Source organism: Prinia subflava, chromosome 6 (genome assembly GCF_021018805.1).
Source record: "Prinia subflava isolate CZ2003 ecotype Zambia chromosome 6, Cam_Psub_1.2, whole genome shotgun sequence".
Lineage (NCBI taxonomy): Eukaryota > Metazoa > Chordata > Aves > Passeriformes > Cisticolidae > Prinia > Prinia subflava.
Window position 1 is genome coordinate 7,415,891 of NC_086252.1, and position 12,974 is coordinate 7,428,864.

The 12,974-nt window shown below is 42.3% G+C and overlaps 1 protein-coding gene across 5 annotated transcripts in view; it reads left to right on the plus strand.

The window, feature by feature from the left end:
* The window catches only part of LRRFIP1 (LRR binding FLII interacting protein 1), a 99,675-nt gene that overhangs the window by 1,057 nt on the left and 85,644 nt on the right, over positions 1 to 12,974 (plus strand). The window lies entirely within an intron of this gene.

Consider the following 12,974-nt stretch of genomic DNA (forward strand, 5'->3'; position numbering starts at 1 on the left):
AGGGGGAATGGATTCAGACTGAAAAAGAGCAGGGTTAGATGGGATATTAGGGAGAAATTATTCCCTGTGAGGGGTAGGGAGGCCTTGGCACAGGTTGCCCAGAGAAGCTGTGGCTGCCCCTGGATCCCTGGAAGTGTCCGAGGTCAAGTTGGATGGAGCTCTGAGAAACCTCATCTGGTGGAAGGTGACCCTGCCTATGGCACGAGGTTGATCTGAGATCCCTTCCAACCCAAACCACTCTGTGATTCAGTGTCTAAACTGCTCCGATGCTGCTGCTGAAGGTGGCCAGCTCTTCTGCTAGCATGGTTATGTGTGTCAGCCCACCTGGGGTTGGTGTGACCTTAACATGAGTTACAAGATAAATTGCTCTTCTGGAAGAGTTTTAGGTCTCTCTTGGTTTCCTTTCCTGATTCAGAGTTGCAGCAGGATCATGCTAATGATCCTGCTGCTAATGCTAATGTTTGACTTATTTTTGGTGGCTGGTATGTTGAGTTAGCTGTGACATCGTGCTCCTTATTACCACCAATACCTTTCCAATTGTTGTGCACCATTTTCAGGTGGTTTGTAGCATCTTTGAAACACGTTCAGTTGGCTGAGTTTTGTGTGGGTGATTCAGTGTGTTCTGTGAAGGCAGATTTTTGTGGCAGGGTAATGAGAAGGTTCCTAAGGATGGAGTTTGAGGTAGGAGGACAAGAATGTCTCATGTCCTGGACATGAGATAGCAAGCAAGAGTGATTGTGCTGTCTGTTAGAGTCATGATAATATCCTAAGATTTGTTCTGGGATGAGGGTTTGAATTCCACAACTGTGTCCTGGCTGTGCTGTCAGTTGATCAAGGAAGACATCAGTCTCTAACAAGGAACCCAGCTGCTCTTTTCTGTTGCACGTTTTTCTCCCACTTTCTCTTTTCTTTATCTTAGATCTGCTTTTCCCTTCATTGTGTAGTGGTTTGAAGACTCAAATATTGTGGTGGGTTGTGGTTTGTTTTGTTTTTGGTTTTTTTTTCTTCCTTCTCCTGGGGTTTGTTTAAAGGACAACTCCATTTGCTCAAAAAGCCCAACACAAGCATGTCTTTTATCTTTTCCCTTGAGTGCTAAAACTGTGAACTGCCAAGTTCAAGGTTCAGCATTTTCCCATATTATTTTATCTATTTGCATTACTCGTGTCTCGGAGCTCTTTAATTGTTTTGTTGTTTAACTGCCTGTTCTCCACACAAAGGATCCCAGATGAATCCTTCTGTATGATCCAGTCTTAAAATATGTCAATTAAGCCTTTTGTGCTTCCTTAGTGAGGATGTTGAGAGCCTCCATGTTAAAAAGGTGGGAGGGTTACTGATATTTTGGCTCTTCCAGCCTTCCTCACAGGTGTTTAGACAAAGCTGGGACACAGACACGTTGCATTTGCACATGGATTTTCACTCCTGTCTTTGCTTTGGTCCTTTGTTATCCAGAAGCCAGAGGTGCTGGCAAGTTATTTGCAGATATTAGAGTCTCATTTTCCCTGTGTCCATACAGGAGACAGGAGAGAGCATCCAAACTAGGCTGGTTCACAGAGGTACCTTTTATTTTGTGGTCATCAGAATATTTTGGCAAACCCACTGTTCTCATTCTACTATGTGCTCCTATAAGAGGACAGCAAGGCTTGCAAGGACTTTTTGAAACTCCTGCCATTTGAATATAAATTTGTTTGGATTTGCAGCTGGGATGTCTTGCTCTGTGTCTTGCACAGACCAGGAGAGAGCCTGGTGTGGTGAAGAGGGCAGTGAGAGCAGTCAGGAGAGGAAGTAACTAAGCAAGAGGAAGGAAATTGTGAGAGTGAAGCATCTTGTAGTGACAGGGGTTTAGTAGCAGTATTAGTCATGTTAATCAGTTGTAGTTTTAATGTTTGAGGCAGTTTCTGAAGTAGTTTATCACCTTGTCTAGACCTATTCAGAGCAGAGGTAGAAGGTGCAGTTACTGCAGATCCCTTCCATCGGGAAAGGGCAGTGCTGCACCACCAGATCTGGCTGCGGGGTTTGACAGGCACGGTAATTAAGTGGATGGCAAATATGTAAATATAATTAACACGAAACATGGTGTTCTGAGTTTCTGACAGACTTTCAGACTGCCACTCAGGATTTGCTGTTCGCACACCTGGCTTGTGCTGCTGAGCTTGTTTTTTCCTGGGCGTCAGCGAAGCTGATCAATGATCGGCTTCTCCGCTTTCAGGCTCGCCTCAACGCCAGTAGATTATTCTGCGTTTAGCTCAATGGAAACTTTTGGGCTCCTTCATTGAGAGCACATGCCAGCAGTGTTTGCAAAATCTAGCAGTTTGATACTGCTCAAGGTCTGTGCCAGCAGAGCCAGCGGGGGCTGCGGCCACGTGCTGCGCGCTCGTCTGTCCGGACGGAGCGCGCGTGGTGCAGGAAGGCACAGTCCTGCCCAGCTGAACCTTCCAGGACCTGCCTTCCTGCATGGATTAGATGGCTTTGATGTGATTACTTGAGACATTGTTTCTAGGGGAATATTTCTTTTGCTAGCTTCCACTCTGCTAGCTGCAGTAATAATTGTTACGTGAGCAGGAGTTTTGCGAATCCAACAAGGAGCTGTGTAAATGAGATATTTCTCTTGTAGGCAGATAATATTAGTTACTGTTTTTTATTATTTTTTTTTTTGAATGAGGAAGGACAAGGTCAATTTCTTGTTTGTATTAGGAAAATAATTGACACCTTGTTTTGCCAATTTTGCAGACAGATGCAGCATGTTACACTGCTGAGAAAAATGATCCTGCCGTGTGTCCTCTCTGTGCTAGAAATCTTCATCCACCATTTTACAGAGCAGAGCTCTTTAGGTCATAATTAGTTTGAAGTTAGTAATTCAAGCAATCTATTTTTTATTGTTAAAGTAAGTAATGGTGTGAGGGTTGTGCCTTCACTCTTTGTACACTTTATATCACTTTTAACAACTGTCACATATCTTTGTACATACATAATTATTACTTTTTTTAAAAACTAGCACGATCCATTTACGGACCATACATTTGATTATTTCACTGAAGTAATCAGTTTGGGCATTGATGTGTATTCTTAGTGATTCAAAAATTGGGATGTTACATTGCTGTGAAGGAGCAGAAAGTGTTGCTAATTAGAAAAAGCTCAAAATGCAGATGAAACCAGCCAGCCAGGTTTAATGGTTACAGTAAGAAGGCACTAAGTAACTTCAGTAGGCTAAATTGAAGTTTAGGGACTAGTGAAGAGATGCTGTGATGGTTGTTAGTGGAATCTGTTAAATTGAGGGGTTAATTTGGGGGAGAAAACTGTTTTATACAGCAGTTTGGATGACTTGCATAAATAGAGATGGAAACAATTTGGTACAAATTGAAGCTAAAGCCAGCAGAGTGGCTATTTGTCTGTGGGAACACAAGCCACACAGGCTTTATTGAACTGTTATGCAAACCAGAGCATTTGAAGCAGTGTGTTCCCTAAGGATATACTCCCTCAGGATATATTCCCTGTGTGTAAGACCTGGGTGCCTTGTTAGGGTAGGGATGGAACTTTTTTGAGCAGTGTTTGGCATTGCAGATGTGTGAAGGCTTTTGTAAGCTGGGTGAATGTTCCAAGAAGAGCCCTTGGAAACAGCCTGGTTTATGCAGCACCAGTACTTATTTTTCTCATTGCATTACTTTCTGCCTTTATGAGTGTTAATGTATGATCCAAACAAATGATCTGAAAAAAGCATGTCTGGCTTTTCTGTTCTAGAACAGAAAGTTACGAAAGCAAGGGATGCTCTTGGAGGGCTTGACTCAGCCAGGCTGATCTAAATATAGGAAGGAAGGAGGACTTTGTAGGCGATGCTTGCCAGTAGGGCGTGGGGAATTGTTCCAAATTTGAGATGATTTTATGTGGCAAATATGCTCTTCATCAAACACTCCTTTCCCCCTAATGCTTTACATGCATATATCCCACAAATAGCACTGGTGTTGCTTACAATCTCCCCCAAAGTAAATGTGTGAAGGAGCAGCTTAAAGAAGTGAGAAAAAAATCTGAAGACCCATCTCATGTTGGTCAAATGGGTGACTGGAGCCTATCTTACAATCTGCCTCTCAGCTTGAAATAATTAGTTGCCTTTTTTTGTGTCCGTGCCTGGCCTGAGTCTCCTTCAGCTGTTCTCTGGCTGTCTGAGGAAGCAGCTGTTTAGGAACTGGGATTCCTGTTTCAGTCAAGCAAGGGACTACTGGTAGGATTAACAGCATGGGAAGCCCAGCCTCTGTCTTTGTAAGCCCAGATGCTGAGCTTGGCTGCAGGATGTAACACTAATCATTACCTCATCTAGAAGGATGTTTTTCCAGGCCTGTTGCTGGATAAAGTTGGAGCTCAAATGTACTTGCAAGGCTTTCAACCCTGGGATTTTTTTTTCATGCTTTGCTTGCAAGGAGCATAATCCACATAGTATTTTGGGCTTGTGGAGCAAGGTATTTGTCCCTCCTGTCAAGTCAGCAGGTTGCCAAGAGCAGTGAATCTGTCTAGCTAGACTGGAGCACTCGTAGGCAATCCTTAAAATAGCAGCTCTGAAATATCAGCTGTTGTCTCGCTGGTGCTGAAATACTTTTTGGGGAGAAGCCTGGCCATTGGAATGGTGTGGGGGGGAGGGGGTAAGGGAGCTGCAGTAAACCTAATTTTCCTTCAGAAAGGTGGCTTTGAGGGTTTCTATTAAACCCCAGGGAAGGGAAGGTGCATGGTCACTTCAATACCAGAAGCAGAGAAAGCTCCCTAAGACTGGTTCTCTTGCACCTCTGAATTCACCAGTGACGCAGCTGGCCTTGCATGTAGTGGAAAAATAGCTGATTTTTGGGCTTCATCACACAGCAAACATGAGGGAAGTGCTTAAGGGCTTCTTGTCAGGAGACATTTGTAGCCTTTAACTCCCAAGACTCTCCTTTCCTTCACCTTACTTTAGTTATGGAACAAGAAGTAGGCTGAAGAACTTTCCTGGCTAATGCTGGGAAAATAAACTGGTGTGTGAAACGAAAACATTACATCAGGCAAAAAAATATATTTCAGAAGCATCCTTATGGGCAGGCTTGGTGTAGAAGTAGTAGGTTGCAAGAAATGCCAGGCAGCTCTGAGAGGCTTGGCCATAGAAGATTTAGCTGTTTAAGTTAAAGCTTGGTGTGGTACAGTAAATACTAAATAAAGCTGTGGAAGGCATGTGATGGTTTTAGCAGTGCAGGAAGAGCCCTGCAGCGCTTGCAGTGTGCAGATCACTTCAGGTAGCTGAATGACCACGTGACATAATTTTCTGTTAGGAAGATGTGGAAGTTCTGGTCATGCTGTTAAAAACTCACAGTTTTGAGGGTCTGCAGAGAGGGTACAAAAGTGTGGGAAAACACAGAAGTACCTTTTGATGTTGGCAGGAATGTGCCAGAACTCTGCCCACTGGGAGAGTTTGACAAGTGCCCTCACCTAGACCTCAGCACCAAAGGCATTTCTGATTAATATTTGGATGGTTTCTCATTCTGCATTTCATTTCTCATTTAAACAAACTGAGCTAAGTGGCACGAGGTGTGAAGGGCAAGGCTTGGGAAGCATTTCCCAATGAGCAGAGCTAGGAGCACTTTTATGGCCTAACCAGCTGAGAATTTTGAGTGTTGAGAGAGGAGAAAATTCAAACAAACTCTGACTAATGCTGTTTCCAAAACTGAGCGTTGCTTGTTTTGGGACGTGGATGTGTGCCTAAACCAAAAACTGGGCAGAAATGGGTGGGTCCCTGGCTAAATGAAGCAGTGTTCTCGTGAGATTGATTTGACTTGCACTTGAGCACGCAGCCTGCAATTCTGTGCTCTGTTCCTCCATCCCCTCAATGTTTCATGTTTTCCTGTAGGTGAAGTTCTGATTCACTGTGTGCTACTTCAGGGCGTGGAATGCTGAAAGGAGAGATGTTAGTTTTAATCTCAGACATAAAAATGTGCAAGTTTTAACAAAACTATCTATTTCTGGGTTGAGGAAGGTTGGATGTTTTGGGGTTTGGATATACTTGAACATAAAGGCCACAGCTCTGGTCTAAAACTTCAAGTGACTAGTTCTGACTTGAAAGTTTCACTGAATACATTGGAATGACTTTTGTTAATTTAAGGACTTAAGATCCTGTTTGATGCCAAGAAAAAATGAATGTCTGAGCTAATTGCTCATTAAAAATGTCTGACCTAGAACTGGGAAGTTGATTGTTTTGGGGTGTGCTTTCAGTGGGAAACAGCCTGGGTGTGATCGGAGGAGAGGCGGATTTGCTCAGTGGCATCTGCTTTGTCCTTCTGTGTGCCTGTGAGCCAGCTTGGCATGGGCTGTGGGTTTATCCACCTAAACACTCCTGCAGCTTCTCAGAGTTGAGCTGGAGACAAGGAAAGTGATCTGAAAGTGCCAAATCCGAGCTGTGTTCCTGTCTCAGATGTGGCGAGGAATGAGGAAGCTTCTTCAATTTCTTATTGCTTCTACTCCTCGCTGGTTCATCGCCTTTTTCCTCTTTCCTGCACACTGCTTTTCTCTGCAAGAGCAGAGTTTCTTCTGTCATCCAGCTTAATCCTCACATTAGGCTTGCAAAAACACCATGTGCCTTCTGTTTCTCTGATGCTTTGCAAGCTCCCGTGCTCCTGGAAACAATATTTAGATTTTATTTTTGTGTTATGTGTTGCTGTACAAGAGATCGGAGGCTTTGGTAAACCATAATCACCAGGTGCACCACCGTGGCCATGTTCCTATTTTTAATACCTGGTAATTAGGTATGAGAGTGCTTTGTTATCTTTGGCATGTGAAGAAATGCAAAGGCAGTAGTTGGGTCTCAGGGCTGCAGTTTCCTTTCCTTTTAGCTGTTGGAAGGTTTTTGTGAACGAGACTGGAATATTCAATTTGTATCCAAACTTCTGTCAGAGAAATAGCAAGATGCTATCTCCAACTGGCTTCCTCAAAAATAGATCTCTCAGAGCTGGGCTTTTCCTACCATGATGTCATTACTTGCAGTTTTTGGATGTAATTAGTGTCAGATTGATTTATCTCTCCCAGAACGATCAAGTTTACTGGAAGAGAGCTCCACAAAAGGAGTTTATTTGTATGTTTGCTGGTATAGCTGTTTGGGCAGTGACTTATGTGTTAAGATTGCCTGCAGTGAAGTGGTGATGCCTCAGTCCCACTGGTGATTCTTTGCAAACCATTCCCCCAGTCCACCAGATGCTCTGCTCAGACAGGGAATGTAAAGGAGTAATATTTCTTCCCTCCTGGTTTCTGCTTGTGCGTATCTTGTGACCTTTCCCTTCGCCAGCATCTAATTTGAATTCAATATTACTTTTTTTCCCTTTGCCCTCCTCTTTTGAGTACTTCCTTCGTCCCAAAATAACCTTGCTCTAATCCCACTGAATACCATGTTTAGTTGAGTCTGTCTCTTGTGTCTGCCTTTGCCAGCCCTTTCCAGTAGGCAGAAATGGAATACAGGAGGATCTGGCACACTAAAGCTGGGTCAGGTTTTTAAACTCATTCCCTCAGGTCAGATGGATTTCAGGCATCCCCACTTGGGTCTTCTAATTATGGAGCATTTATCAGCTAACATGCTGGGATGACAGGAGAGCAAGGAAAGGCTCTTGGTGTGCTTCACATGCAGAAAAATCCCTGGGCTCTGCTCTCCTATCGGACTCTTGTAGCTTCACATTTTTTCCCTCTTAAAACACACGTTGCTTCAGAGTCAGATAGTTGAGATACGTCTCTTTTTATCAGTGCCAAAGTGCTGCAGTCTTCACACAAACCGACGAAATTGTATTTGCTTCTGCTGACTGCAGTCAGAGGAAGCAGCCTACTGCTTTGGGTTTTCTTTTTTAAATCTGTACTTAATTTTGTTTCTGTCTGATTGCAAACTTGAAGTTCTTTCAGCTGACTTGCCAGGAAAATACTGGATAAAACTTTATGTGCTCTTAGGAAACAAGTCAATTTTTTGATGGTTTACAACCCCTATTTCTTTGCTGTGCAACTGTGCATTTCCCATAAGCTGTTTTCCTTAAAATGTCCGTTCTCCCATATGAAAAATATGTGTGTTGGTCTTGGTTTGCTTCCTTTGCTGCATGAGCTGCCGGGCTCTAAGAGGATTTACACCGACAAATATGTTGAACCAACATCTGTTGAAAATGAAAGTGGGCTTTGGGGACATGTTTTGTGATACCCAAAGGTCACGCTGCTCCATTGTCTCTTCCATATGAAATTGAAATCTGCCCTGATGTGAAACGAGTGCATTGGAACAGTGATGTGACCTAACCTTTCCATGAACTGTGGTGGAATCCAGGGGCTCTGGGAAATAGTGTGGATGTAAGAGATAATGTTGGTATATGTAGAGAATGTCACTGTTTTATTTATAGAGGATTACAGAGTGTTTTTAGGAATATTTGTGCGTTCTTGTTTAATTACCCTGGGGGGAAAAAAAGTCATTATTTGGTGAACTGGAGCAAGTGAAGAAAGGTTCTCTGTATGTGCTGGTGAAATGCTTTTGTATCACTGATGGAATAACCACATCCTGTCAAACTTTGCAATAATTTTCAGTCAAGAGGTAACCCACAACTTTCTGTCTAACCAATCTACAAATTTAGCATTAGAAAATAAAGATCAGTGGGTTTGCAGTGCTGTTACAAAATTCTGGCCTCATTTTTTTAGGGAAGGCTGGACCTGTTAGAACAGAAAGAAGCTTTTTAGAGACCTGAATTACCTAGAGATGCTTCTGTGGGGTCTGCTACCTGTGCTGCACAAAGCTCTTCTTTCAGTCTTCCCTCTATAAAATCAATACAGTGCACTCAAAAAAAGTCTTGGATGCTCTGTGAGTTACAGCAATCGGGTATAAACCCCTTAGGAATAACCTTTCTAAGATTCCTTGCTGCACCTCAGGAACTGGTAGAAAACCTTAAGGGAATTGTAATTTCCTCTAACAGAATGTGCTTCTCCAAGGGCTAAGCTGTTGCTGCTGGCCTAACCCATTCTCTCACCACTTGTTGTTACTTTGCTCTTTTTCCAACACAGCTGTCCCTGACCTTAAACTTACAGGTCGGCACAATTTGAGCCTTAAATAGATTGTGTGACTAAAGATACAATTTATAATTGTATCTGCTGGGTGGTAAAGGCTGTTAGGGAAAAATGGAGCAGGCAAAGCAAGGAGCTGCCCAGGGGGGGAGCTGCCTTGTGCTGTGGGTGCATTCAAGTGGCATTCTGTCATTTCCAGAATTCCTGTAAAAAACACCTGTGAAGGCCACTCCTGCTGTAGCCCTAGACAAGGTGTGTGTAGCCCAGTAGCACATTTCAAAGTGAGTTAATTTGTTAGGGGGGGTTACGACACAGATTCTGCAGGTAATCCATTACTGCTCAGGCCCAGTTTGGAGGCAGTAATCCCGTCCCACCCCCACGCAGAAGCTGTCCAATCGTTTCTCAAAGAATGCTGTTTTTTTAGCCCTAATCCCAGTTGAAGGGTGGTTCAGCGCCATTGCTGGACTCTGGGCAAGTTCTCTTGACATGTCCTGGCTCTCTCTCGGGGAATTCCTCTTCCCAGGAGGGAGAGGGTTGTGGGATGATAGCAGCATGAGAGGGTAACTCCTGTCCGCTGGCCAGGTAAGACCATCTCACAAATTTTTCACCTGGTTGTATTAGTGAGATATGGAGGACAGTGCAGTTTATTTTTTTTTTTAATTTATTTTTTGACAGGTCTCTTAAAATTGCTGGAAAAGTGTGATTTTTTAAAAAAACTTGTTCCCTGTGAAATATCCTCTGTGTGCTTTTTCTGCAAACCGAGTGTAGGACTTGGCTCCTCTCCTGGAGAGCCGTGGTTTCAGCACCGTTGCTAAATGTTTGGAGTTTGATATTTGTGCTTGAAGGACAGAAAATCCAGTACAGCATGTGTAGTGGAAGCTGTTTTCCATCCTCTGCAGCATCCAGCTGTACTAACAAGAAAAGCCTGGATTTTTTAAGGTGGTTTCTCTGGATTTAGACACTTTCCCTTACATGGGATTTGCTCAAGCAGGTTGTGGCGTTCCCTTGTTGGATGTTACAAATGGAGAATTTCAGCCTGTAGCTGAAGTGTCCTGGCTTTCCCTTGAGAATATTGTAGCCTGAGGGAGAGCTGTGGGCTATTTCCTGTAGCAGAATATCTCAATTAACCAGATGCACAGTCCCTTTGCAGGAAGGTGGCACAGTTTGAAGAATTCCATGCAGCTCTTTCCACCTGGATCTCTCCACTTTGCTACACAAAGAAGTGGTCTGGAGCTTAACAGAAATGTATGGCAATGAGGGGCATGAAAAATCACATTTTTTACAATAATTCCCTTGTATATGGTGATTATTTTTTTTACAGGGGTTTCTCTCATATGGTGAATTTGAAACATGGCTTGTTTTATATATAAAATAAAAACAATCACCCCTGGTGACATCTCTTGTAGGGTCCCTCATGCAATACATTTTATATACTGCACTTCTGATCTTCTCCAGTGCTTATAACTCTTTTATAATCCTTTCTTTTAGATTTCATATAAAATCAGTGCAGTCAGAGAGGGTGAAAAACCAGTGCCTTGCAGCTTGTAACCATTGCACAATATCCAACAAAACAGCACATTGTAAACATAATAAAACGGTCTATTAATGAATTGCTTTATTAACTCTAATCAGTCTAAAGAGCTAAATTTAATTAAATCTGCTTGTGGGTGAGAACATTCCACTCATGGAAGGGTGCACTAAAGGTCATCTCCTGTTTTGAATCTTAATGTTTGCATGTAAAAGTTTGTTGTGTCTTTCATTTGCTTGAGGTCAGATAGGGATGTGCTTTTAAGGATTTATTATTATTAATAATTTGAAGAGGTTTTGTCTCCCTGCCTTTTTGGGAGAGAAATTAGAAATATACCTATAAGGCATGAGGAAAAGCTTTGTTTCTTAGATGTATGTAGTTGCAGTTATTTAACACTTTTCGAAATGAAAATGCTGTATAAAAGGAGATGGAACCCTTTGTTCTGATACTTGAATGTTTCTGTTTTGAACTCCCACTTACTAAAGTACTTAACTCTAAATAGTAGTTTGTTTTTTAAATATCTTGAATTTCAGGTCAATCCTTTCCAGGGCAAAATGAGGAAAAAGGAGAATATCTATTTTTAGATACGTGGCTGGGGAAAGGAAAATGCCACCAAGTGCAAATGAAACCTTTTTCACTACTAAAAAGTTGTCTTGGACTTATTTCTTTAAAGGGTTCTCAAACAGTATTGAGTGTCCACCTTTCTGAGTGGCTGCTACAGGATTATCCCTTTTTTGGACATTTTTATATTAAATTTTGGAAGCAGGCTTGGGGCATCTGCCTTACCATGAGAGTGTTCTGAGACACTGATTTTTCTCCCGCTGTCAATGAGCTGTGGGATTTGGGATCAAAACTGAGGATTAAACTTCAGGAAGCTCCAAGCACTGACACCATGGCAGGAAATCCTGCCTAGCAGCCAAAAGTCTTGAGTGTCACCTTGGGAAAGCCTGCAGAATTTTATAAATTTGATCAAGGTTATGGCTGTGTTATACCTGTAGTATGTTACTGCTGAAAACCTTTGGTGTTTTTATTTCTGTGTGGGTTATAAAACACACACTCTTCAATGAGTAATTTTAATATTTAAAAAAGAAAGGATGGGGAGGCAGAGGGGAAGAAAACAGAGGCCACCTGGGGGAAGGGTGTGATGCTGGGAGGGAGCAAAGGAGCAGCTGATAAGGTCTGATGGTAGCAGTGGTGCAGCTTTGTCAGCCCTGAAGGATTTTGTCTGTTCCAGTCTTTGTTTCTCTTGCTTTCAATGACGTTCTTTACAAAAGGCTTTGCTAACTTAAACTCAATAGTGAAGTGTAAATGGTAGGTATGATGGCTTTCTTTCAAAGACTCTGTGCCCTCCTGCTCCTTGAGAATATTATGGGATGCTTCGGTGCTTTGAAAGTAACTCCAAAGGGGGACTATTTTTTTTTTCTCTTCATCCAGGAGAGCTTGGATGCGGCGTCAGGCGGGCTGTATAATTCAGACATACTGTGCACCAGACAGGCAGTTTATATATAGAAGCAACACACTTCTAGTACTCTCTTTAACGTGCTAAGCTTGACAGAATTCCATCTGAGATGCAGTAAGTGGTTGCTCTGGTTGGATTTTCTAGCTGATGAAGATTGGGGGAAAGTGTGCCCTAGCAAATAAGGGAAATGTAGATAATTAACATCATACACTGAATTGTTTCCTTCAAAATATTATACATGCTTTCAAAAGGGGTAATGAAGTAGTTATGTGGTTTATTGATTTATTTTTTTATTGTCACACCCTTCCCTTTGCTTTGGCCTCAGCTGTACAACAGGAAAGCAGGCATGGGATGCAGTGAGATGAAATGTTCATCCCAATGCTGCCAAACCAGGGCTATTGTATAAATGGATTTAATTTCCAATTCTGTAGGGGTTCAGGGGGGTTCACTGTGCAGTGTGACCTGATTGTGTAGGGAACACCTTGGGAAGTACAGAAATGAGATTTTTTTATCTAACATAATGGCCCTAGTTGATAATCTTCTATGCATAGGTATTTATTTGATATAGCTTTTCTTGCACAATAGTTTTAAAACCAGTCCTATTTTTATAGTGCATGAAAATACTTAGGCAGAGTGGGAGTCAGCAATAAATATTTTTATTCCCTAAAGTGGTGGCTCTTGGCCAACTTCTGTGCTCTTACTTATCAGCTGCTGGTCTTAATTCTGCTGAATTGAAACTTTTTTTTTTTTTTAATCTCTGAGAAGCAGGAGTAATTATTTATGCATGATTCTTGCTCCTGAGTGTTGTTTCATTAATGAGATGCTGTGATTCTGTGGTTCTTGAAAGGAGTTCATTCAGGGGCCTGGCTGTGCCACTGCCCTGTGTGACACCGTGCAAGTCAATCAATAGAGATGTTGGCTTCAAAGTGTCCTTGTTTTTTCCTAAGTTTTATTGAAGATACAGTCCCT